At 34.8% G+C, this 25,470-nt stretch overlaps 1 protein-coding gene across 1 annotated transcript in view; it reads right to left on the reverse strand.

Moving 5' to 3' along the window:
* LOC114330350 (LIM/homeobox protein Lhx9) overlaps positions 1–25,470 on the reverse strand; it is an 811,204-nt gene that overhangs the window by 685,973 nt on the left and 99,761 nt on the right. The window lies entirely within an intron of this gene.

Raw genomic sequence — 25,470 nt, forward strand, 5'->3', positions numbered from 1 at the left:
AGTGTTGTTTATGAAACAACTCACATTAGTGATAAAGGTATACTCAGAAATCTGGGTATTTCTTATAACTACTGGTTTAAAAAAGTCCCTGTGTGAAGTGTCCAAGTTGTGTGAATTACTACAAACTATCCCAGTCACAAGTGCATCAGTCGAACGAAGTTTTTCAGTATTAAAATGCATTAAAAGTTTTACAAGAAATTCAACAAGCGAAGACAGACTTTACAAGTCCATTGAAAAAGACCGAATTCAACAATTATCAGAAGTTGATAGGAGAATAGAGCTCAAGTATAAATAAGTGTCATATTGTTGAAAGTTGTGTGTTGTGGAAAATGCCTCGGAATTAAAAAAAACATTTAAATAGATCTCTTCTTTAGGAAACGAATCCCGGAGCGAGGACTTAAGGCCCGAGCAAGCAATACAGATCAATGATAGGTCACTATAGTCACTAGAAATAGCGGCAATAGAGTGCCTCACGCATTAATCGGGGTAGGATTTAGTGTGTGACTCCTTGTACCCAGGACGTCTCACATAAGCACTTTGCTGATAGAGAGCCCCTATAGCGCATCGGAGTGTTATCAGGTGGGAAGTGGCTCGACCCTCGACCCTTAAGAAAATATTTTTATATCCTATTGAATCGCTTCCCCTTTAGAAAAAGTCACCGCACGCCACTGGTATAGGTACACATTTAGTTGTGAGACCAAAAGAAATTAAACTAGTGGATCCGTCCTTAAAATATATTTAACTTACACGAGGATCCGTAAGAAGGCAAATTCTAATGGTAAAAACCTGATTACTAAAGAAGTTTTTCAGAAAACTTCAAATGCTGTAGATAAAAACTCCTAAATTTTGCTACTAAGTTTTAATTTGGATGCCTCATTGAGCAATAACAGTTTATATTTAAAGTACCGTTTAACTATTCTCTGATATAGAGGTAAAATTGAACCAACACTCTAATATTTTGGAGCAAATCTTCTCTTGTTTGTCCATTTCTTTTGAATATTTAAATGATTTGAGAAGAAATAGATGTAAATATGGGCTCGTATGCAGTGAGGTGGTTCAGACATAATCAAGCAAATTGGTTTCTTTCTTCTCTAGGTGCCGTTTTCGATACAAAGGTTGGCAATCATCAGTGCTATTTTTTACTTTTGAGACGGGCAGCGGCCCTAAATAATTTGTTTTTATTACATACAAACCATCCCCTAAGGTTCTTCAGCCATGAGTTACGTCTCCTTCTTTTTGATCTTTTTCCAGGATTTTCCTTGCATAATGAATCTGGAGTATTAGATATTTATCTCCTCTCATCACATGTCCCATATACCACAAATCGATTACTTAACATTAAACTTTGCTATATTTTTAGTAGTGCTATTGGGACTCGAAGGTGTGGTATATCATATACTAAAAGAAATTAATAAATACTAAATATAAATATGTATACAACATATTTGTGATCATCGTATCTTTTGTTGACCTCATTGTATATTTCACTTATTATTCCTTTGCAATTCTTATAATCAGTATTTTTCAAGCTTTTTCCGTTTTTGCGATAAGGGATAGTGAGATAACTGTTTCTATTGGATTTGTTTGTAAATAAGTCTAATTTTGTTGTAAAGGACTTGACAGTTGTATACATAACATTAGTATACAAACCTTTCCTTTGTAATGATGTATTTAATTTATTTTAAAATGTTTTTAAGAAAACTGAAGAAAGTCGTTCAAACATTAGTTATCTTTTAATTCCGTGAATGTTAAACTTTTTACAATACATTGTGGTTCTGTACTACCACTTCTCTATCTGGTCAGCTTTAACATTTTATTACAGACTCTATTGATTTATTCAACATTTCGATAAGATCACATTAGTTATAGAGTGAAGCACTACAACTACCTTGGAACCATAGTAAATGAAGAGTGGATCAACGACCAAGAGATAATAAAGCGCATAGGAAAAGCTAGATTCACCTTCAACCGGATGGAGGCTTTCTTCAATTGTCACAACCTCTCTCTTAGTATAAAAGTAAGAATGTTGCGGTGTTAGGTCGTCTCTGTCCTTTCTTATGGGGTTAAATGGTGGACCTTGAACGAAGATATGTGCAGAAAATTGGAAGCATTTGAGACGTATCTATATTGGAGAATACTTAAAGCATGTGGACATGATTGAGTCAAAAATGAAGAGATCCTCAGAAAAATGAAGCAAACAACAGCGGCGGCTCATGGCCTAAAAAAGTGGTGAAGATGAGGAAAGTCTGCCGGACCCAAAGGAAATTTCGGTATACTTATACCTATGACGCGCCCAAATCTCATTAAAAATTCTTTAAAAAATGTTTAGAGTTTAGGGCCCTAACAAGTTGAAAACTTTTTTATGGCACTTATATTAGAGACGAGGATGAAGAGATACTTAAACAAAAAAGCAATATGTATTAGATAGATTAATAAAACTGACTTAATCAATTTTTATAAATCAAGTCGAGTCTTTGATCGTTTATGGAAGCAAATCTATCAATTATATCTTCATAGAAAGGATAAACTAAAAGTTTTTAGCCTTTTTAAGCACGAAAAACTTCTCTTTCTACAGATACGGTATTCGATGGAATTGTCAGAATTAAACAAAACAAATTATAGGCTTCTGTAACAATGTCTTTAATTGGTTGTAATTTTATAACCATTTCTTGCAAATTACAATTTTTTAAATTTCCGTCAGCATAAAAAAGGCAGAGCTCTCTTTTAAGTCTTTGAGTTTTAGTAAATATTTGCCAAAAACTCAAAATAAATTTTGAAAAGCGTCGGAAGGAATGATCAAACTGTATGACCCAAACTTTGTTGTATCTGCTAAGCTTATTCATCACAATCACAATTCACAAAGAATTTTAATTCATCACAATCCTGAAAATGTAATCCATTTCCATTAAAATATATATATTAAATAAAAAAATTGGGTAGAATTTGCATTCGTGCTCATACCATCATCACACCTATAGATCTTTTCAAAGTATTAATAATAACGGTCATTGTGCTTGCTTTGTCAAAAACAGAAATAAAAAATTATTCACTTCTTTTATCACGTATTAATTGACGAGTCCTTTTTATCTAGTTTAAACAAAAATGAATATCTATAGGGACGTTTTTTTTAAGAACGTCATATAAAATATCTGTTATAATATGAAACATGTCGATAAAAGCTGCTAAAAATGTAAACTCAAAATCATTTAAATCTCATAAAAAGCCTTTAGCCAGCTGAACTGATTTGCGGTCTTCCATCTTCCGAAAAAAAAAACGAATACTTCCCATCATAGCACGCGTCCAACTAAAATTTTACTAGGTGAATACGGAGGACTTATTTTTAAATTCATCTGCACTTGCTAATTTGGGTAGGTACTACCATGATACTACGACAACCAGATAAAGCCACTTCGAAAACAACTTTTAACCGGTGCGCGCATGACGTCGGCGCCCGACAAACTTGTACAGAGATTTAAATTGCAAAGGAGATGGATGATCATGTAAACCTCCAATCGTACGTATTACTGAGAATAGTCCTTCTAAGCAATATTGATTTAAATTATATGTTGTTATATAATTGATGTTGAAATCTTTTTTTAAATCTAGAAAGAGTAGTCGTAAAGATTTAATACTAACAATAATACCATGCTGAAAGAGCAGTAATGACTATTTCTAATTATATTTAAGAATTTTATCCCAAAAATATAGCTTTATGCTTTCCGAAAGCTTTCGCAAACTGCATAAAAATAACAAACCCAAGTTAAAAATCTAACATTTGGCCTGGCGTTTGTCGGTCAGTGACGTAGGCGTAAAAGATAGAGAGACAGGCTTATTTATGCGCGTGGCTTTATCTCTGGTTGTCGTAGTATCATGGGTACTACCAGTGCCGATATGATGACGTCACGTTGCCATGACAACCGTTGACGCTTGTGCAGCCGAGAGCCGAAATTTCATCTACGTCTTCATCTAACTCTGCTCGAGTCATAGAAGTCAAATGACACAAGTCAGTATCTGACCGTCAAGGACCTACAGTTTTAATTTTTGGATTACATATTGAAATTCTTTTTTAATTTTTGGATTACATATTAAAATTCTTTTTTAATTTTTGGATTAATTAAAAAATAGGTTTATAATTAATTTCAGTATTTAGATATAATAATGCTACTTATATTTTTTCATTTTTTTTTTTGTCTCAATTTGATTATATTTTTTGGTGTAGATCACCTTCACCTACTTCACCTGGCCGGCCGCCGCTGGCAGACAAGAGAGGTACTGACCACCATTAGGTCTCGAAAGTTACAATACTTCGGACACATTATGCGAAATGAATCCAGATATGCTCGTCTACAAACCATCCTTCAAGGAAATATATATTTTGAAAGCGGGGTCCAGAAGAAGAAGAATATCCTGGTTAAGGAACCTCAAAACCTGTTTCAACACTGCATATATTAGCACTGCAGCTTTTCCGCGCTACTACAGACAAGATAAAGATTGCCATGATGATCACCAACATTCGTCACGGATAGGCACATCAAGAAGAAGACAATAGTTATCGTTAAGTGGATGTTTTAAGAAGAATTATTTTCTATATATACTTCTTCTTTTTCTTCTTCTTCTTTTTCTTCTTCTTCGTCAGCTATTCCCTATTAAGGGGTCGTGTTAAGCGTTGTATGTCACTCATTTCTGTCCATCGGGTATTCACTTAAACCTTTCTCTCTTAATTCCTTTGCCACACTCTCTTGTCGTTTCCCCACTACTGAGGATCGTGATTTCTTCCAATATTCCTAACAATGTTTCTCCATTGGTCTCTATCTTCTGCAGCTCTAAGAGCTTCGCACAATGAGTTTCCAGCTGAATTCTTTACTTGGTCGGACCATCTTGTTGGTGATCGTCCTCTTGATCTTCTCCTTGGAATGTTTCAAGAAACAATTAATGTCTCCAAACTGTCGTCACCTCTGCGAACCAAAAGAATTGAAGAATTCGTTGCAGACTTATTGTGGACAGATTTTTTTTATCTTGAGTTGGCTTAGAATGGAAACGTTTGTCCTATGAGCTGTCCAAGGTATGTGCAGCATTCTTCTCCAGCACCACATCTCAAAGGCATCAATTTTTTGGCGCTCGTATGCGCGAAGAATCCAAGTCCCTGCTCCGTATAGAAATATTGAGAATACAACGGCATTCACTAGTCTCATCTTGATATTTTAAGAGGTAGATCTGTCTTTCCAAACTTTAGTTAGGCGACTCATCACATTTTTTGCCATACCAATACGTCTCCGAACTTCTGCTTCACAGTTACCATCGTTAGTTATACTAGACCCGAGATAGACAAAGGTGTTTACTATCTGGTATTCCTGTAACATGTTAGTCAACTGAATAGTGTCGAATCTGTCGACCACCATTATTTTTGTCTTAGCTTTATTGATTTTCAAACTAACTTTATTGCTTTCGTACTTGACTCTTCACAGGAGATCAAACATTTGTTGCTCATTTGCTGCTATAAGCGTAGTGTCATCAGCAAATCTTACATTGGAGATTTTCCTACCAGCTACTCTACACCGTCCCATCCTTCTAAAACCATCCTCATGACATGTTCACCATAAATGTTAAATAAGTCAGGTGACAATACGCATCCTTGTCCAACACCTCCCTCGGTCTTGAATTGGTTTGAGAACTTCTGATCTAATCGTACTGTCGCTCTATTAGACTGGTACAGATTTTTAATAAGTGTCACCAGGTGCATTGGTGTGCCCATTTCTATTAAAATTGACCACAGATTTATCCGGCTTACACAATCAAATGCCCTTTCAAATACAGTCAACGAAGTTGACTACCACAACTTTGCCACACAGTCCGTTCCTAATCTCTTCGGTTTCCCTCTACCTCTCCTTCCATTAACTTCCAACAGATTTATCCTTCTATTCTAGATGTCCTGAGTGACAAAAAGTGGTAAATACCTACATACATTTCTCCGATTCTAATAATAGTTTTTGGTATATGTATATCGTCAGTAAAAAAACTAGCAAAGACAGAAAGATCCATGGAAAAACAAATGCTGAACATTAAACTATATCTCTAGGCATCGTTCTGATGAGGTGGTCCATATCCTGTTGGGACATATCGTTCTAGGCAGGGTTCTGCAACTTCGTAAATAATAGCTGCTAAAGTTTATGTAGGGTATTGCCAATTCAAGGGCCTGCGACCTATCATGTCCCAGACATGTTCAATTGACGTACTCATTACTTGAATTTCGAAAAAGCTCATAGGCTATAAGAAACAGTCAAAAACAAAATTTAATATAAGTTCTTTTCAATTTTGAGCAAAGTTTGAATTCCTTTTACATACAAAAATTTTTTTGTTATTTACGATTGTAATTACCTATACATATTTTAAAAGGTTGCGTAACAATTTACCGTTTAAACTGCGCTTGTTTAGACTCACTACTCTTGTTTTTGAAACTAACATGCAACCACAATGGACTAATAAATTAGAATAATGAATTGCATTTGATAAAGCATGTCGAATAAATTTTGTTTGAGTTTGGCGTTAAATTATATTATACAATTTTTCTGTAGTCCCGAGAAGCATTTATTTTTATTACGAAAGACAAATATCTACAAACAAAATAATAAATATTATGTAAGTCTTGAAACTTAGACAATGAACCTTCTTCTCGAGTCATAATCCAACGATTTACAGATTAATATAAACGTCAGTTACGGATATACAGAAAAAATACAATGAGGACATAAGAAATAAATGTTAACGCTTTAGAGCCAAGACGTTTCTTTTGAACAAATAAAATTGCAGCAATCGCAAATAAAAAATAAATATACTAACAAACATTAATAAATAAACATTAATAGTAGTGTCAGAAATAAAGATAATGAGATATAATGAGATATAATAATAGTAGCAAGGAATGGCGAAGTACGTATATGGCAAAATAAATAGTACTGAAATGAATACTATAAGATTTATGATTATTTATATTACCAGAGAACGGCAGTTCTCGTTAGTGGCGCACAACCCCAATAACAATACCCCTACATGCGACACTATCTATATATAGGTACACGAAATTTTCGATTTTCTAAATCTGACTGAATTGAAAATTGGACCAAATCCCATCTTAAAGTTTAGGAAAAGACTCGCCCATCCATATGTCATATCTCCATTTTGGTCAAAGTAGGGTTCCATTTAGGGTCTGTTTTTCGTTCTCGTCCCCAAAACTCCCAAGAATTTCAATAATTTAAGTCCGGTCTTTGCGGCATCTGATAGTACTGATCATTACCTTTCCAACGCATGTTGGAAAGTTTTCCAACAATCTTTCCAATCGGTTATACCATTCAAAAGTTACCGAGCTCAGAAGTATGACTCAATTTTTATTTAAAAAGGGGAACATGTGTGTGTATGTATGTTTGTGGAAAAGTTACACCGATCTGAATTTTTTTCTGTGTTTCAAGAGGGGGTCAGGGCCGATTCAGAAGCGGTGTAGTTTGTGACTTTTGGCCACTCATAAGCCAGCTCTAGGGCTTGGTAGATGCAAAATTGCTTATTTTTTGGGCGTATATATCTTAGGTTCAAGGAGAGACAGGAAAACTGTAAATACACCAAATCAATAGCGTTGAGTTAAGCTTTCAAATGGTGCCTAAGCGGTTAGAATTAGACATACACATGGCTCAGTATAGCCGAAAAATCTAAACTTTGAAAATTTTGGTTTTTTCGTGAAAAAATTTGATCTGTGAATTAACCTTTGATGACGTTGCAACCTTTGACCTTTCAACCTTCGATATAGAAACTCAACTAGAAAATATTTTCAGAATGATTTTAATTTTTGAACGAATGGTAAGAGCGCCTACCTTTGGATCGAAAGGACCGAACGGTCGTAAGTTCGAATCTCATCAGGGTAGAGAATTCTTCGTTTATTATAAATTAATGAATGAAAATTATGTCCTTGTGGTATCGGTACTCACCGGAGGGACCGCAGACGTTCAGATACAATTAGCGTCTCTTTGCAAAGATAATGACGTCGACTTTGCAAAGTAACAAGACACTTACTCAACACACACACTACACATTACACTAAATACCTAACTGGAAAAATCCACTGTACCATGCCAATGGCCATTAGTTGTCGAGGCATTATCTAAATAAAAAAACTTTGAACGAGAATTTCTGTTTTATTTTCCTGCTAAAGCAAAACCTACACAAGAATTCTGCCTGTATACTAAGATCGATGCGATTATCGATTTAAAATCAAAATAAACAGTTCTTCGCATTAAAAATTCTAAATCTATGAATCCTACCAGGCGAGAAATGGCGTGCAAAAAACCGGATGTTAAATAGAAATATAAGTGGAGTTAGTGCACAAGCATGCTCAACACTGATTTTATCTTTATAACATTGTAGCAGTAATTCTGCCGAGTGATTAACGCGAATTCACATGTTAATCGGACTAGGGCAGGGCAGGGAGGAAACGGGGACGGGGTGGGGGTGGTAAACAGTTTCGTCTGGGAACGCAAACATTTTGAGTTTAAAATATATTAACATTCAAAGTCACCGTAATTCTACAACATCTTTAACACATCTTTAAATTTCTTCTTCCATTTTTTTATATTCTTTGGTCATTATTTTAATCATGATTGCTGCCTGACAGGCTGTTATTAATAGTGTCATGGTGGAGATTGCTCTTCTTCTTCTTTTTGTATAGACATGACTCTGTTTTGATGTGTCTTCATGTCTATTTTTCAATGTGCCTCTAGAAATTTGTCGTTCCATCGTTTTCTTGGTCTTCCCACTGATCGTATTCCTATTTCGGAACCGTCTCTTGCTGTCCTTATTACTCTATTTGTTGCCATTCGTTTTATATGACCACCCCATTTTACTTTTCTGTTTCTTATTAAGTCTTTGATGTTGCCTTAAAGACGAAACTCCTGGCTAAAGAATCTACGGGAATGGTATAGCTGTAGCAACAACGAATTGTTTCGGTCAGCAGATTCGAAAATACGTATAGCCCTGATGATCGCCAACCTTCGGAACGAAGATGGCACTTGAAGAAGAAGAAGTTGCCTTGTATCGCCATCGTGTATCAGTACTCCCAGCTCTGTCCCATAGTGTGGTTCCATATATTTTTATAAGGATTTTTTTCACCTCTGCTGTTTCTAGCATTACGTTTTTCCTCTCTGTCAGGTCGTGTTTCTGTCGCGTATGTCATTATTGGCCTGATGACTGTTATGTAAATTTTGCCTTTCAGTCCCTTCTCGATATTTTTGTTTTTTCATATTGTTTCATTCAGGTAACCTGCGGCTCTGTTTGCTCTTGTTTCTTGATGTTTCACTTCTGTTTCGACTAGGACAAAAATAATCCCCGGACAAATAATCCCGGACAAAATATCCCCACAAATTATCCCTGGACAAAAAATCCCCGGACAAAAAATCCCCGGACAAAAAATCCTAGGACAAATAATCCCCGGACAAAAAATTACCACAAAAAATCCCGGAAAAATAATCCCCACAAATTATTTTGGACAAAATATCAACACAAAAAATCTCGGACAAAATATTCCCAAGAAGTATTTGCTGCCGAATGATTTTCTAAAAGTTTTCCCATGAAGGCAATCGACGAAAATGTTTTTCAGCCTCAGTGCATGAGACTTATAAATAGATAGCAATCGCCATGAAAACGCTTTTCGGTACGAAAAATTAAGTAATTAAGATTAAGCATGAATTGTAATTTCGATTACTAAATTTCGAATTCCAATTCCATGTCAAAAACTTCAAATTTGCATGACAAAAAGTGTTTCTTTTTTTAAATCGTGGATGATAATATGGGGAATGATCTAAGGCTGTGGGAATCATGTTGTAATTATTCGCTTAAATGTTTTGCTCACTCTGCTTTGAATAACTATGTTCAAAACAATGCGTATTCGTGATGATAACTGCTCGTCTTAAAAACGATAATCTTGATAGTAATGCAAAAATTTTCGTTTCCTTTTTGTCAAGAATATTTAGTCATCATCATCATCAATGTCGTTATAACTCTTCAAAAGTCTTTGCCGTGTTTACTATTGCTTTTCATGTTTGTCGGTCCTGTCACTATTTACCATTGTCTCACTCCCATTTTCTCCAGATCTTCTCTGACTGCATCTTTCCAACTTTTTCTAGGCCGTCCTACAGACCTTCTCCCTTCTGGCCTCTCCCCGGGCAGCTATGAAAAATTTTTGAAAAGACTCACATTTTTTGTCATGTAAAATTTGAAGTTTTCTTCGGATATTTGAATTTTTCCAATAATGGGATTGGAATTCGAAATTTGGTAAAATTTCAGGAGAACTATTCGGCAGCACATATTTCTTGGGGATTTTTTGTCCGGGATATTTTGTGGGGATATTTTGTCCAAAAAAATTTGTGGGGATTATTTGTTCAGGATTTTTTGTCGGGATTTTTTACGGGGATTATTTGTCCGGGAATTTTTGTCTGAGGATTTTTTGTCCAGGGATAATTTGTGGGGATTTTTTGTCCGGGATTATTTGTCCGGGGATTATTTGTCCGGACCACTTCCATAGATAGGTAGCTCCTGCTTCAATTTACATATTATGAGATTTGCTGTTCTAATCATGTACTTTGTCTTTTTTGGGTAAAGCAACGATTTAAAATTTCTGGCGGTTATATTAAATTGGCGCAGAAGACGTTTTAAGTGATCTTCACGTTGTTCTTACATTTTTATTATGTCGTCGTTATTAAAAGAAGGTGCAGTGAATCTCTCTTCTTGCTTCATTGTCAGCTTTAATTGGATCAGTTAGTTCTACTTCTCTGTTTAGTTTTATTGTGTTGTTTGGTAGATAAATTCGATAGTTTTAATTGTTCTTAGAGGTTTCTCTCTCACTTACAATAAGTGGATAATGACCTTTAAGTTGACCCTATCAAATTCTTTCTTAAGCTCCACGAAACATAAGTATGCCGGTTTATGCGGGATTATAAATGCGGCGTCGGTGCATAAACTTCTCGACGTAAAACCTTGTTATTCTTCTGCTAGTGTTATAATTTCGACCAGTTTGCTAATTATCACTTTGGTTGTTAATTTTAGTGTTGTGTTTAATAAAGTTATTGGTCTGTAATTCTCCACGTCCGATTTGTCTCCATTTTTGAAGAGAGGTATTAGGGTGCTTGATCTTCATTCTTGGGGTATTCTATTACCAGCAACAAGAATATAAAGATTATGTTGAACTATTTGGCAGTAAAATAACAGGATATAGATAGGGATGGCGGTTTTTGACAAAAACCGGTTTTCGGTTATACCGGTTTTTTTACTTACGGTTTAACCTGCCGGTTACAGCCGGTCAAAAAACCGGTTGTTTCAAAAACCGGTAATCGGTTTTTTAGTCATGGCCAATACCCAATAGGTTACATTTACATAGCGCTTTAGTTTGGGATACTCCATTCGAATGGATATCAGTCCATATCAGTATAACAATCAGTCATCAGTGTTGTGAAATCGGTTTCAGTCAGCTTAAAATTTCTCATTTACGCGCGGGGACGAAAAATGTTACCATTTTTTCTCTGAATTCAGTATTTTTTCCAATTATCCGGTTTTTCACCGGTTATTACTTTAAAAAGAAAAAATCGGTTATAACCGGGACAAAAAATAACCGGATAAACCGATTGTTGCTGAGGAAAAAAACCGGTTTTAGGTTATAACCGGTAGGTTTTTCGTATCCCTAATATAGAGATTATGTTGAAGTATCCGGCAGTCAAATATCCTTATCAATATTGTCAATCCGCAAGAAGATGTAGTCGTGTAAACCACGGTATGCGTAAACCATCAGTAACCAATTATGGGAAAAGTATAGTATAGAACAAAGAAGGCAGCTTAAAATTTGCAGCTATATTGACAAGGGAAACTGCTTTCTCATGAAGTTAAACACAGAAGCTATGCTATAGAAGATAAGACAGTCAATTTGGTTAGTGAAATGGATGCGGTTCTGTAGACGTTAGTCTCCAGAACCTCGTATATACCACTTAGCATACGTGGATCGTATAATTGTGAATTCCTTTTCTCCATGCCTTTGAGTTTGACTAGGATTACTCCCAACGGGGTTGTGGTCTCCCTTCAAGTCTCTTCCAAGATAAGTCAGATATAAACCTGTTTCGGAATCTATTATTTAAGTACTAGAATGTAACTATTTGATTTCTAATGATTCTTCTTTCTTTGGGGGATTCTACGTGTACAGATTTCGAGATGGTAATGGAAGAAGGATATGCTGCTGACTAGTTCTGAGACTTTTACATATTTTTCTAGGAGGTCTTCTCAGTAACTTAGTTCAAGAGGTTAAATACTTAAAAATTGATATAATGGGCATCAGTGAGCTCCGCTAGCCTAGAGCGGGAACATGTGAACAAGATGAAGGCACCCTATACTATTCTGGAAGTGTAGAAGATGACGTACATCATAGGAATGGAGTTGGCATATCTATAACATCTAAATTCAAGAAATATGTAAAAAAATTTGTATCTGTGAACGACAGACTCGCGATACTCCAATTAAAAAGTAAACCATTTAATGTCAATGTTATCCAGATATATGCCCCTACTTCAGAAAAGAAATATGACAGTGATGTTGAATCATTCTATAGTCAATTAAAACAGACACTTAACAATCTAAAAAGGAACGTAATCACATATATTATTGGAGATTTTAACGCGAAAATTGGTCAAGGACGAAGATCTGACCTGATAGGTGAATATGGACTAGGGGAGAGCAATGAAAGGGGCGATAGATTATACCAGTTCTGTCAAGAACATGACATGATAATCGCAAATACATGGTTCAAAATACACAAAAGAAGATTATATACATGGAAGGGACCAGGAGATAACTCACTTCGTATAATTAGAAATCAGATAAAGTATATTCTAGTAAACAAGAGATTTAAAAATGGTGTCAAGAGATCAACGACATATCCTGGTGCAGATATCGGTTCAGACCATAACCCTCTAATAGCTGACATCCAAGTGAAGCTCAAAAAAGTCGAAGAACGCCCCAAAACACCAAAATTACATATATCAGCATCCAACAAAACGCTAATAGAAAATGACCTGAACAATCAGCTAAAGAATTCAACAAATGAAAACAATACAGAAATATGGAACACGTTTAAAGATCTTACCTGGAAAGTAATGGAAAAATATACAACAACGATGCAGAGGCACAAAAAACAACAATGGATGACTGATGAAATCCTGGAATTGATGGAGCAGAGAAGAAAACTGAAAGATAACAAAACAGAATACAAAGAAAAACAGAAACTAATTAAACAAAAAATAAAGGTAGCTAAAGAAAAAAGGTAGCTAAAAAAGTTAGAGAAGTAGCTGGTCTTTATCATAAGAAAACACCACATACTACAACTGATTCGTAGGGAAAAATGATAATAGACGAACACGAAATTCGAACTACCTGGTATAATTATACAGGGTGTCCCGAAAAGATTGGTCATAAATTATACCACAGATTCTGGGGTCAAAAATAGGTTGATTGAACCTCACTTACCTATATACAATTGTGCACACAAAAAAAGTTACAGCCCTTTGAAGTTACAAAATTAAAATCGATTTTTTTTCATATATCGAAAACTTTTAGAGATTTTTTATTGAAAATGGATATGTGGAACTCTTATGGCAGCAAAATCTTAAAAAAAAATTTATGCACCCCATACAGATTTTATGGGGGTTTTGTTCCTTTAAACCCCCTTAAACTTTTGTGTACGTTCCAATTTAATTATAATTGTGGCACCATTAGTTAAACACAATGTTTTTAAAACTTTTTTGCCTCTTAGTACTTTTTCGATAAGCCAGTTTTTATGGACATATTTTGAATATTTGTCGAATCTACCACATATTTGTATATGGTTAAGTATGATTATAGAGACCTGTTAATAATCTGAATATTTATTGATAATTTACATTTTTAGGTATATTTTGAAAAAGAAGCCACATCTCGATAAAAGGTTACTTGTCAAAAAAAAACTAAGAGGCAAAAAAGTTTTAAAAACACTGTGTTTAACTTGCGGTACCACAATAATTGTTTAATTGGAACGTACACAAACATTTGGGGGTTTAAAGGAACAAAGCCCCCATACAATTTTTATGTAAATATATTAAAAAAGAAGCCGCATCTCGATAAAAACTGGCTTATCGAAAAAATACTAAGAGGCAAAATGTTTTAAAAACGTTGTGTTTAACTAATGGTACCACAATAATGAATTGACTGGAATGTACACAAAAGTTTGGGGGGCGGGGGGTTTAAGGGAACAAAACCCCCATAAAATTTTTGTGGGGTGGACAAACTTCATTATAATTTCGTTGTAAGATGTTCCTTCCATAAAAATGATACATGTCCATTTTCAATAAAAAATCTCTAATAGTTTTCGATATATTAAAAAAAATCGATTTTCATTTTATAACTTCAAAGGGCTATAACTTTTTTTATGAGCACATTTGTACTAAGGTAAGTTAGGTTCAACCGAACTATTTTTGACTCCAAAATATGTGGTATAATTTATGACCAATCTTTTTGGGACACCCTGTATAAATGAACTGTATATTGATGATAGACCCGAAGAACTGGAGACTTTAGATGAAGGTGAAGGACCAGAAATAGTAAAATCAGAAATACTACATGCTATAAAATTGGCGAAAAACAAGAAAGCCGTTGGTCCCGACAACATGCCTACAGAAATGTTAAAGCTCATAAATGAGGAAAACAATGGAATACTAGTCAAACTTTTCAATGATGTTTATTCGACTGGTGATATCCCTGAAGATTGGTTAAAGTCCGAATTCATAACCCTACCAAAAAAACAACGTCCGAAAAACTGTAGAATCCACAGTAGAATCAGAGATAAATGTGAAGAAGACCAGGATGAAACACAATTTGGCTTTAGAAATGGACTGGGAACCCGGGACACACTCTTTGCACTAAATGTGTTATTGCAGAAATGCCGAGATCAAAGGAAAGACGCCTTTGCTGTATTTATTGATTATGAGAAGGCCTTTGATCGAGTACAACATCACAAATTAATTAAAATATTAAAGGATAACGGATAGTCAAGATGTACGAATCATAGAAAAATTATACTGGCGTCAAACAGCGACAGCTTGCATAAATGGAAAATCAACAGAAATATGCAAAATACAAAGAGGTGTCAGAGAGGGTTGTATACTGTCCCCACTGTTATTCAATTTATATTCAGATATAATATTTAAGGAAGCGCTGCATAATTTGGAATGGGGTGTGGAAGTTAATGGAATTCTGATAAATACAGTCAGATATGCAGACGATACAGTTATTTTAGGTGATGATATGAATGGACTACAACACCTTTTAAATGCCATTGACACAGTGGGAAGAGAGTTTGGCCTAAATATAAACTGTTCAAAAACAAAATACATGGTATTTAGCCGTTTGGCCCATCAAGATTCACGGTTATATGTTGATGGTCATATAATTCAAAGAGTACCCAGTTTTAAATATCTTGGTTGCCATATTACTGAACAACTAGATCCAGATAAAGAGATAAAATGTAGAATCGAGATAGCCCGCACGACATTTTTAAAAATGAGGTCATTCTTCTGTACCTTGCAACTTCAACTTCGAAAGCGCATGATTAAATGCTACATTTGGTCAGTCCTCTTGTATGGTGTCGAAGCATGGACATTATAAATATCCATAATTAACCGTTTGGAGGCCTTTGAAATGTGGCTGCATAGACGTATACTGAAAATACCATGGACGGCTATGCTGACAAATGTGGCAGTCCTTAAGAGAGCAAATGCTACCCGCGAGCTGCTTGATAACATTAAATATAGAAATATGGCCTATTTTGGACACGTAGTAAGGGGAGACTGGTATAATATTCTTCAACTTATTATGATGGGTAAAATCGAAGGACGCAGAGGAATTGGTAGAAAGCAGGCCTCTTGGTTGAAGAATATCCGGGTGTGGACAGGAATAAAGAAAACAGAACACCTATTTAGAATAGCTCGAGACAGAGACAGTTTTGCCATGTTAATCGCCAACGTCAAGGGGAATTGATAAAGCACGTTAAGAAGAAGAAGGTCTCCTCTCTCGTTTCTGACTCCAAGTCCATGTGCTCCAAAATACTGAGCTTCGAATTAACATTTCCCATGATCAGAAGTTTATGTCGTGGAATTTTCTGTATGATTCTGTTGATTTTTTTTCTCCTTTTTGTCTGTAGTGGTAGCATAGACTTCAATGATGTTTATATTAATGGGGTTGGCTGGTACTTCTAGTAACATCACTCCCTCTTATAATGATGTAAAGTTAGTAACGCATTTGGCAACCTTGAGTGGTACCTACTTGGGTGATACAAGTATGGTGAAAGCTTGAAAAATACAAACAAACAAATATATAAATAATAAATAATGTATATTAATGTATTACAAATGTAACGCTTTATTATCACTTACACGCTGTTTTTTGTGCATTGCTAAATACTTATATACTAATTGCAAGTTCGTAAATATCACACTGTATCCAAGATAATATTAGCATACCATGAAAGGAATGTAGATCACTTGTGTTTTATAGTCACATTTTAAAACCCGAGAATTTTACAGTTTTGCACTTCAAACGTACCTATTGCTAAGTTTTATTGCGATTTAAGCGTTTTCTACATATCATTGAACGCTATCTAATTATCAGATAATGCAAGGCTGCTGAAATTTTATTGCAACTGGCGACAGCTACCTCGCAAACGGCACTCAAGTTCAGGCTTCCATACCAGTACTACCTGTACCACTACCAGCATCTTGAACGAGTATGTATCGATTTAGCGAATGGATTTTATTGCTGTAATATAATCGTTGGTTAATGAATTTCTATCATAATTACTCATTGTGGACATCAAAATTAGCAACATTGTATAATTGTTCAATTCATTCATGTAATACTGGTGTGCAATGGTAAAATGTTTCGATATTGATTTGTGAGTTGAATAAATTTGTTTTATTTTCACCGGAAAAACAAGAGATTTTGTTAATAAAAAGAACATTTTTAAAACTATTAAAATAATAGGATAATTTAGTTGGTAATAAGTGTTTTCGCGGAAAAGTGAAATTGTTAAGAAGGTGGTTTTCTTAATGGGTTTTTGAACGGACTTAAACAATGGTGCGGTCAGATTAGACAATACCGTTTATTTAGCTTTGCAATGGACAATAAGACATTTTATCAAAAAAATCGAAGAAAGTTAAGCGGTAAACAAATTTATTGAGTTTAGAATGTAAGGCTGTTTGTTTAGCATTTTGAAACAACGAAAGTAATTTGATGTCTCCGAGAACTTAACAAAATGGAAAGTTGTATACAAATTAAATAGGTTCTTGAGAAATGATAATATGGGTAGTGGGTAGAAAGGATGTTTTGTGATTGGTGAAAAATAATGGATGGAAGGGATTAGAGTGTTGAGTCGGATTTTGACGAGAGAAAAAATAGGCACTGTGAAATGAATATCTGAAGACAGCAGTCCAGTTTTTGAAAAGTGAGAAGTCAGTGTAAAGTGGTGAAGTTGGCCTTTGCGAGCAGAATCAAGTCGAAACGAAATCGTTGATCGAGTTGAGAAATTTAATTTTCCTGTTTTATCCTGGATGGAGTAAGCAACTAGAGATACCATAAGCCACAAACCAAAGGTAAAGCTTCAAAAATAAAATAGCCCTGAGGATAAAGTTTATTAGAAAATTTAATTTAGATTTGGTTTTGTTTACATAAGCTGTAATTAAAATAATTGAGTAATAAACTAAATTAACAATTTGCTCATCAATCTCATAAAAGAGAGAAATACAGAGCATAACAATATGTTTTCAAAAATGCTCCCCAAAACTTCAGGCAACCGCTACCCTCAGAGTGAATTAAGATGAGGTCGATGCAACATCTTTGTTGCTCCTCAAAAAATTCGTCAAGGATTTGACGCCACTCAAAAGAGCGAATCAAGATGTTGACCAAACAACATCTCTGTTTGGCAGTTTTCTCACCGATTCGTCAAGGATCTGACTGTATACTGTACATTTATTTCAAATTGTCCCATTTTTAAGTTTCCTTATTGCTGTTTCTATATCGTCGTTTGTTATTTGATCTGTGTTTTCTTCCTGTTCTGTTTTTTCATCATTTTCTCCGTTGTTTTCTTCTCTTGTTTTGTTCATCACTAGTTAGTAGTTCTTGGAAGTGCTTTTATTATTCTATTATTTCTCGATCATCTGTTACTATTTTTCCATCTATTTCCTGTATTCTTGTATCTCTTGTTGATTTGTTCATTCTTATATTTTTCATTGTTCTGTAGAACATTTTCTGGTTTTCTTTGCTATTGTATTCCATCTGTTGTCCGAATTGTTTCCAGGTCTTTTCTTTTTCTATTTTTATCATGTCTCTTACTTTCATTCTTTATTCTTTGTAACTATCGTAATTTTCCTCGGTTTCTTCTTCATTTTTACATGGTGTTTGATTTCTTCATTTCACCAGCTCGTTTGTTTAGTTTTGTTGTTTTTCCTATATACTCTGCACGTTTCTTTTGCCGTTTCAGTTAATATATTTTTAAGTAGTTGCCATTTTTGTTCCAGATTGCTTTCCTGTACTGGTCTCGTCAAGTTTGTTATTTTTAAGTTTGTCAGTTCTTCATATTTTTGAGCTACTTATTTGTCTCTAAGCTTGTAGTTTTTATTTGTTTCGAACTCGATCTTTTTTCTGCATCTAGGACAATTGCCCGAAAACAGTTTTCCCGAAAGACAAATCCCCGAAAGCAATTCCCCGAATGTATAATTCCCCAAAACACGAATGGACCAAATGGACAATTACCCGAATAGACAATTGGCAGAAAAACAATTGCCCGAAAAGAGAATAGACCGAAAATATATTTAAATAGTTATTGCTTTACATGTATTTCCTATAAAACATTTTTTGGAAGTGTGATTACTACAAGACATTCAAGTGTAAAGCTCGTGTTATAACCTTAGAAGATGCAGTAGTAAAAAGAAGTGGGACACACAACCATATAGCGGATGCAATGCAAGTGGAAAAAACAAAATTTTTCAATGGAATACGTGAAAACGCTACACAGACCCAAGATGGTCCACATCATATAATATCCACTGCATATGTTCAGCTTAGTCAAGCTACAGCTGCCACGCTTGCAAAAGTGAGCAGCGTTAAAGGAACAATAAAGCATGTACGAAGTAATCAGCAAGCCGCTCCGGCTTTACCTCTTCATAGAAGAGACATTGTTTTTCCAAAAGAGTATAAACTAACACAAAATAGAGAACAATTTTTACTATTTGATTCAGGCCCACACGATGATCGGTTGTTAATTTTTTTCAACAAGACAAAATCTACTTCTTCTGGAAAGGTCACAACACTGATTTGCCGACGGAACTTTCAAAACTGTACCTCACCTTTTTATCAACTATATACAATCCACGGATTATAGAAGAATACTGCGATTCCTTTAGTATTCGCACTACTACCTAACAAGACAGAAGAAACTAAAATTAAAATTAAAAGAAGTTTTGCTTGGAGCGTTGCCTGCAACCATATTAACAGATTTTGAAAGCGGTATGATAAGTGCTATAAGACAAGAATATCCCGACTCAAGACATCGTGGGTGCTTTTTCCATTTCACTCAATGTCTCTTTAGAAGAATCCAGTCAGACGGTTTAAAAAGAAGATATGAAACTGATTCAGATTTTGCTTTAAAACTACGATTATTAGCGACCTTAGCATTCGTTCCTACTGCAGACGTAGTGGAGGCATTTGAAACGATTTGCGAGCAAGATGTGTTGCCAGCAGGAGCCCAGTCAGTAATTGATTATTTTGAAGATACCTGGATCTGGCGTCCACAAAGAGGTAGACAACGTCGTTGGCCCTTATTTTCACATGGTCTGTGGAATTGTTATGATGGGTTCCAAGAAAGTTTACCAAAAACAAACAATTTCATAGAAGGATGGCATCGAGGGTTTGAACAACAGAGCATCCAAATATTTGGAGATTTATTAAAGGCATTCAGCTGAAGCAGAGCTTACATGAACTTCAAATTGACCAGTATATAGGAGGCTTGGAAGGCCCTCCTACACGTAAAAAATACAGAGATTGTACAGAGCGGATTGCAAGTCTGGTAAACAATAGGTTTGTTCTAGCAAACAGTCAAACTAGTCAGAAACCGTCAGCAAACAGTTGGTCAGTGAGAGAACATAATACAGTCACCAGTGCTATCTCCTCTACTCGCGCTGGTCAACTATTCGCTGATGGTTTCAAACCGTTTGAAACTGATGCTAGAACAAACCTAATATTACGACCCTGCGAACACTTACGAATTCTTGCGGGGAATAGCGCATAATTTATCGTATTAGTATATAAGAAATACAAGATAAAGATCATATGCATAAATAAATTTAAAGAATTAATAAAAATTAAAATAAACTTTAAAAAATTTAAAAAAAGTTAATAAAAAATAGAATAAACTAAAATAAATTTAAAAAAAAGACAAATCTGATGTTTATTCCAAGTTCTAAACACGCCAGCCGTACGCTGCCAGTCCTAAGCCTGAGAAGTGTGAAGGGAACATGGAATAAAAAATATATATTATAAGAATAAATTAATTAACGAGATAGCTAGGTGTAACACAATCTAAGCAGTAATAACTATTTAAATATCACGTAAAGTACCGTATTAGTATATAGGAAAAACATATAAAGCAATAATTATTTAAATTTATTTTTCGGTCAATTCCCCTTCCGGGGAATTGTTTATCTGCCAATTGTCTATTCGGGCAATTGTCTATTCGAGAAATTGTCCAATCGGGGAATTGTCCATTCAGGAATTGCTTTCGGTGAATTGTCTTTCGGGAAACTGTTTTCGGGCAATAATTTTCCGGCACCCCTTTTTTCTATTTTATGTTGCTCTCGTTTGTGCTTCCAATAAATAGTGGTCGCTACTTATTTTAAGTCCTCTTCTAACTCTTACGCCTTGGAGTGAGTTTCTATTATTGCGTTCTATCAGTATATGTAGTCAATTATTGATTTTTCAGTTTCTCTTGGTCCTTATCTTGTATATTTATGAATATTTTTATGCTCGTAGTGTGTGTTAGTTACTATTAGGCTATTTAATTAACATAATTCTAAATCTTCTTCCATTGTTATTTCTCACCTCCTCGCCATATTTTACAATGATGAAAGCACTAGACTAGACAAAAGGACTCTTAAAATAAAGAAATATGTAAAATAAAGTAAAATATTGTATATATGGACAAATACAATGTAGAAATATGTTTTAAGTTTACATATTCAATACCCTGATATGAAGTGTACTATCCTTTTTTGTATCTAACAAGCAAAGCTGTATTTTATTCATCAAAATTAAAACGACTCCGTTTTTATGTTAAATGAAATTAACCAAGTTCTAATTTACGTGGAAATGTCTCCTTATCAGTATTATTGGCCCATTACCAGCTCACTCCGGTATTTAATTTAAAACACAAATTAATTAAATTTAAATTTAAGATTAATTTGAACGAAATTAAGTATCAATAACTAATTGAAATTGATGTCCATATTCGGTTAACGCAGCTATCGAGATCTTTTATTCATTTATGGATCAAGTACAAGTCAACTTATTGGTTGATGAAAATTATTGAGCGCATAATGGCGAACTAACCATTTGACGTGTTCTTGATTTCCTTTTTATTTATATACCTTTATTAAAACCCTAGGAATTATTGGTAAAACATGCTTAACATTTTCAAAATTTTATACACGTATAACCAAGTATAACCAAAATACCCTTCTCCATCAGGAGAAGATGAAATAGCGGTGGAATTATTAAAATACGCAGGAAGAGAATTACATAAAGAAATAAACCAGCTAATACATGAAATATGGACACAAAACAGAATAGCAGATGATTGGAATAGATGTATGTATATGCAAATAGTACCTATATATAAAAAAGAAGATTGGGAGTAGAGCCAGAATTACAGAGCCATAACTTTATTGAACACCACATATAACAGGGGTGGCCAAACTGTGGCTCACGATCCACATGTGGCTCGCGAGCCACATGCGGCTCTTTGAAGGATTATTTGTGGCTCTAAATAAGCGTACCTAAATTACTTTTAATTTCTGTGTTTCAAAATATCTTAAATTACTGACAACAAATATAAAAGACTAAGTGTAACATCAGAACAAGGACACCCCATATCACCGTTGCTATTCAATTTGGCCAGAATATGTAATAAGTAAAATATCATCTGACCTGATAGGGGGATTTGCGAATCAAGGATCAAAACTGTTGTTTTCCTTTGCTGATGATCTAGGAGCAGTCACTCATTCTACAAGAGACGCGAGAGAGGTGTCTTCGCAACTCTACGAAGAAACAGGTAGTCTGGGCCTTCGAATAAATGAAGAGAAAACGAAATACAATGCTAGTAACCAAAAATTCAAGAGCAAGAGTTAGGCAGAACATACATATTAATGACCGCAACTTCGAAGCAGTAAAAGAGTTTAAATATCTATGGGCGGTAGTCACTCCTATCATCATTATTAAGATCTAAGTTGCTAAAGAGACAATTTAAATTAAAACTGTACATGCCAATTATTCGCCCAATGGTTACATATACATAGAAGTGAAACATGGACTAGAGGGAAATAAATAAGCTGCTGGTATTTGAAAGGAAAGTCCTCAGAATGATATTTGACCCGCAAGGTGATAAATTGACAGGAGAGTGGAGAGGGTGCCGCACAGCTGAATTGCTGACTGTATATGGTACTGAAAACATCTTCAGACATAATATAAAAGCTAAGATAAGCTGGGCAGGTCATGTGGTAAGTTCAGAGGAAGACAGTTTGTTAAAGACCGTGTTTTTTGAGACGGTAGAAAATCAGTAGGCCGTACCAGAAAAAGATGGAAGGATGATGAAGAATCGAAATATCCTGAATTACCATGAGTATGTGAACCATTTTAAAATTCGTGAAATCCAAACAGTGAGAGAAAAATTTAATACCTTTTTTACACTTATTAAATAATTTTTTTTATTGCGGCTCGCGAAAAAATTTCATATTTTGAAAAATGGCTTGGATTATCAAGTATCTTGGCCACCACTGAATATAGAATTCTAGCAAACATAATAAACACAAGACTTAAATTTAGCGCTGAACGAATATTAGAAGAATACCAAAATGGGCTCAGACCGGGAAGATCGACAATTAATTCCATACATACAGTGGAGCATATAATTAAATAATCGAGAGAATAGAACAGAGAAATACATCTTATATTCATAGATTTCAAAAGCGCTTTTAACGTAATTAATGGAACGAAAATGATCGAGGAGCTAGACAATCTTGAACTCCCAGAAAAATTAAGACATATACTAACAGTGAGCCTAAAGAACACCACAGCAATCGTCAGTTTCAACGGAACAACTTCTAAGGAGACCAGTGTAAATAAAGGCGTGAAAAAAGGTGACTATCTTACCGACATTATTTAACCTGATGTTGGAAATAATAATAAGGAGGACAAACTTTGCAAACAAAAACATTATTACAGATCAACTTCAAACTAGTAGCATATTCTGCAGATGATCAAGTGATTATAGTAAAGACGAAGATGACATTTATAAAAGCAGTTGAAAAATTAGAAAAGGAAGAGAAGAGAATAGGGCTAGAGATAAACTAGTACAAAACAAAATACATGACGGTAGGGAATACCGACACAACAACTCAGAAATATCTAATAAGACAGTACCATAAATTTGAAACTGTCTCCACCTTTAGCTACTTGGGAGTATCAATAGGGAAAACCGGAAAACAGAGAACGCAGGAAATAATTCTGAAAGCCAAAAAACATATGGAATAAATAGGAATCTGCTGAGAAGCAAGACTCTAAGTAAAAGAACAAAGATGAAAGTATATAAGACCTTAATATGACCTTACACCTAATATAGACGTTGTTACATATGAGATGGAGAAAAGAAAGAGGAAGATCTCTCTCTCCTGTCGTTTCCCCATTACTGAGGATCGTGATTTCTTCCAATATTCCTAACAATGTTTCTCCATTGGTCTCTATCTTCAGCTGCTCTAAGAGCTTCGCAGAATGAGTTTCCAGCTGAATGCTTTATTTGGTCAGACCATCTAGTTGGTGATCGTCCTCTTGATCTTCTCCCCGGAACGTTTCCAGAAACAATTAATCTCTCCAAACTGTCGTCACCTCTGCGAACCACGTGACCAAAGAATTGCAGAATTCGTTGCAGACATATTGTGGACAGCCTTTTTTTAATATTGAGTTGGTTTAGAATGGAAACTTTTGTCCTATGAGCTGTCCAAGGTATGCGTAGCATTCTTCTCCAGCACCACATCTCAAAGGCATCAATTTTTTGGCGCTCGCATGCGCGAAGAGTCCAAGTCTCTGCTCCGTATAGAAATATTGAGAATACAAGGGCATTCACCAGTCTCATCTTGATATTTTGAGAGAGAGATCTGTCTTTCCAAAGTTTAGTTAGGCGATTCATCCGATTTTTTGCCATACCAATACGTCTTCGAACTTCTGCTTCACAGTTACCATCGTTAGTTATACTAGACCCGAGATAGACAAAGGTATTTACTATCTGGTATTCCTGTAATATGTTAGTCAGTTGAATAGTGTCAAATCTGTCGACCACCATTATTTTTGTCTTAGCTTTATTGATTTTCAGACCAACTTTATTGCTTTCGTACTCAACTTTTCGCAGAAGATCAAACATTTCTTGCTCATTTGCTGCTGTAAGTGTAGTGTCATCAGCAAATCTTAAATTGGAGATTTTTCTACCAGCTACTGTTACTCCACCCGCCCATCCTTCTAAAACCATCCTCATGACATGTTCACCATAAATGTTAAATAGAGAAAGATAAATAGGAAGATAGCCTTCTGAAATTTAAAAGAAAAATAATGAGAACAATACTGGGCCCAATGTAATAACAGAGGGAGAAATACGGATGAAAACAAATGCCGAAATTGAAGAAGATTTAAAGACAGAGAATATAGTCAGATATATAAAATCGCTTCGCTTAGAATTGATAGGATATACTGTTGTAGAATTGTTATTTTTTTGGAAAAATTCAGAAAATAAATTTATATCGGGACCACGAGATCATAGATTTTCTTCACCCTGTATATGACCAAAAATTGTATAGAGTCTAATTTAGTTAATAAACAGTGCTTTTTCGTGGAAGGTGAAATCGTTAATGTGGTTTTCGTTAATGGGTTTTTTGAAAGGATTTACAGACAATGGTTCGAAAATATTGGAAAGTGCTTATTTCGTTTTGTGAACATCAATAGGATTTTTGTAAATAATTCGTAGAAGGTTTAAAAGATAAACAAATTTTATTGAGTTTAGAATGTAAGGACTTTTGTTTAGTTTTTTGAAAAAACGATAGTAATTTGATG

This window comes from Diabrotica virgifera, chromosome 9 (genome assembly GCF_917563875.1).
Source record: "Diabrotica virgifera virgifera chromosome 9, PGI_DIABVI_V3a".
NCBI lineage: Eukaryota > Metazoa > Arthropoda > Insecta > Coleoptera > Chrysomelidae > Diabrotica > Diabrotica virgifera.